Consider the following 3,581-nt stretch of genomic DNA (forward strand, 5'->3'; position numbering starts at 1 on the left):
ATATATACAAATATATACATACATATATATATATATATGTATATATATATATACAAATATATACATACATATATATATATATACATACATACATACATACATACATACATATATATACATACATACATATATATACATACATACATATATATACATACATACATACATATATATACATACATACATACAAACATATATATATACATACATATATATATATACACATATATATACATACATATATATATATATATATATATACATATATATATTTACATATATATATTTACATTCATATATTTATATATATATATACATACATATATATATTTACATTCATATATACAGCTATATTTATACATATATATATATATATATATATATATACCTATACCTATATGTGTATTTTATACACTTTCACACACACACGCACACATAAATATATCAATTATACATATATATAGGTGCAGGCATAGGTGCAAACAAAACAAACAAAAAAAACCTCTCGTCAGTGAGTTTGAAGAAAGTTAGTCTAACTTCAAAATGACTCACATTATAATTAGCAGAAATAATATCAAGATGTAACCCTGTATTGAGCCCTTTAGTTAATTGATTAATATTAACTGTGTTTCTGATTATGAAATCTTTTCTCTTCTTTTACTAAATGCACTCACACTTATACACACAATTATGTCTATATTATTATTTCACCCACAGGTAGGCTTGTAATATTGAAATAAATTTTTAGTCTATGCATCCATCCATTCAAATATACAATTGATTTTATACGTGTATATATGTGTAAATATTATAGATATATTTTTATCTATAATCTTCTATTATGTTGCTTCCTAGTTCCTTTTGTAATTCCGTTTAACTCCACCCGCAATTTCAACCTATTTATTTCAACCTTGTGCGTTTTGCTTACATTTTTGGTAAATAAATAATAAACAGTGTTGTTGCTGTCTTTATTTTTATTGTTGTTGTTATTATTATATATTGTATTTTCATTGTCTGATTTTTTTTCATATATATCTGTAATCTATTATTCACAATATCAAAATAGGTAAAGTCGAGGTTTTCTCTTAACTGAGTAAACAACAGTTTTAAAAAATTGATTTTGTAGCGGAAACAGTTCCTAGTGAATGAAATGAAATTCAATAAACAATATCCTTATACGTGTTTGCGTGACCTGTTAGAAAGAGCAGTCAAATTTCCATTAAATCATCCCTTTAAGTCACTTAAAAATAAAGACAAGAAGAAAAAGGGGGAAAAAATAAAAGAAAGAACTATATAAAGCGAAATGGAAATCTCCAAACTGTCAGAAAAGAGGCGGAAGTTTCATGACTGGCACACCTTTAATCAATGTTCTTCTCGAGCAGGACAGACTTAGGGTTAAAAAAGCAGCAACAATATTAACACACATATGATACCAGCTAGAATAGAATCTTGTTTGCTACTCTGTCCTTGTTAGTTTGTTTATCAATCTACCACTTTGTTTGTCTGTCTCTCTGTCCCCTGGCTGGCTTACCTTTGCAGTTATTAATTTTCGCAATGTAAAGTTCGATAGTAACTTCGAAATTTCGGCTTACCAGTTCAACGTCACAGTAATGAAGACTGTTCAGTTGCTACTTCGAAGTCACAGTTAAACTTTTCTTTGAAAAGCTTAAGAAATAAATATGGAAAAAGAAAAAACGTATTGAAATAACCCTTTAATTTAATGTTGAATTGTTTTTATTCAAAACTTCGCATAAGAAAGCGCAGGAGTGGCACCTTGGGCAAGTGTCTTCTATAGCCTGGGGCCAACCAAATCCTTGTGAGTGGATTTGGCAGATGGAAGCTGAAAGAAGCTCGTCTTGTTTGTGTCTTTGCCCCCACACCATCGCTTGGCAACCAATGTTGGTGTGTTTACATTCCCGTAACTTAGCGGTTCGACAATAAGAACCGATAGAATAAGTACTAGGCTTACAAAGAATAAGTCCTGGGGGCGATTTGTTCGACCAAAGGTGGTGTTCCAGCATGGCCGCAGTCAAATAACTAAAACAATTAAAAGGGTAAAAAAATAAAAGTAAAAGAATATTAATATATATGTATGTTTATCATAAACGCAAACGTGGCCGTGTGGTAAGAAGCTGGTTTCCCAGCCACATGGGTTCCGAGTTCGGACCCACGGCGTAGCACCTCGGGCAGGTGTGTTTTATTATTGCTTCAGGCTGACCAGAGCCTTATTAAGTGAGTTTGTTGGGCAGAGGCTGGGGAAAACTCGTTGTATGTATGTATGTATGTGTATATATATATATATATATATAAATATATGAGTCTGTGTTTGTCCTCCCACCAACGCTTGACAACTGGTGTTGGTGTGTTTACGTTCCAGTAAGATAGCGGTTCGGCAAATAAGAGTGATAGAATAATTACCAGGCCTTAGAAAAATAGATACTGCGGAAGATTCCTTCGATTAAAAATTTTTCACGGTGTTGCCCTAGCATGGCCGTAGACTGATGACTAAAACAAGTTAAAGACAAAAGATCTATTTCATATCTGTCTATATATGTCTCTGTCTGTCTATCAGTAATCTGCATATACCAATATACAGAGAGATAAATATAGATTATCAATACCGATATACTTGTCTTTAGTTAACTCATTCACAACAAATCCAGAACTCTGCCCAGTATTAACCAAATTGTAGAGGTTACCACCTTACACACGTACACGCACTTTATATAACTACGTGTTAGATTCTCCGTCACTGTCGACGGTAAGCAGGTAGTTCTACGACAAGGGAAATACCTATTCGTGAAATTAACGTATCAGTGGCTGAGTATTCCTCGTAAAATGTGCCCTTAACACAACGCACAGAACAATCAGTGTGACACGTGTGGACATTTAAATCACGGGTAAAAAGAAATCTTTAATCAGGGCAAAAGGATTGCAGTAACAGACTGGTGGTTTATCGATCCATATTTTGATGAAAGGCAAGGTTGATATCCTTGGTATTTGAATTTACGTCGTGCGAACACTGCTAGGACACCGCCTCACATACATACACATGTTGATTTCATATATATGTACGTGTACGTATATATATATATATACATATATATATATATATATATATATACACACACACAAATAATATATGAGTATATGCATATATATGTACATGTATGTACATACCTTCATCTACATGTATATATAGATGCATATCTGGGTATATGGCGTTGCAAAAAAAAAACATGGACAAAATGATAAACAGGGTACAAAAAAACACACAGGCCACATACAGAACATATCCTTCATCAGCTGCCACCATTATAACACTGGCGTTTCGAAGATATATATATATATATGTATGTATATATATATATTTATTTGAGTTTTTTAGGTGGTATTAGCGTGTTTTGGCGTCTATTTCTAGCGCATGGAGAGGCATATAGCCAATCCTTTGTTATAATTATTTATATAATAATAATAATAATTATTATTATTATTACTATTATTATTATAAATATGTATATATAAATGAGAGAGAGTGAAATAGATAGATAAACAGAAATATATATATATATATATATATA

The 3,581-nt window shown here is 31.3% G+C and overlaps 1 long non-coding RNA gene across 1 annotated transcript in view; it reads right to left on the reverse strand.

Annotated features, from left to right (window-relative positions):
• The window catches only part of LOC128249511 (uncharacterized), a 31,813-nt gene that overhangs the window by 2,331 nt on the left and 25,901 nt on the right, over positions 1–3,581 (reverse strand). The gene's annotated exons all lie outside the window — the stretch shown is intronic.

Source organism: Octopus bimaculoides, chromosome 15 (assembly GCF_001194135.2).
Source record: "Octopus bimaculoides isolate UCB-OBI-ISO-001 chromosome 15, ASM119413v2, whole genome shotgun sequence".
NCBI lineage: Eukaryota > Metazoa > Mollusca > Cephalopoda > Octopoda > Octopodidae > Octopus > Octopus bimaculoides.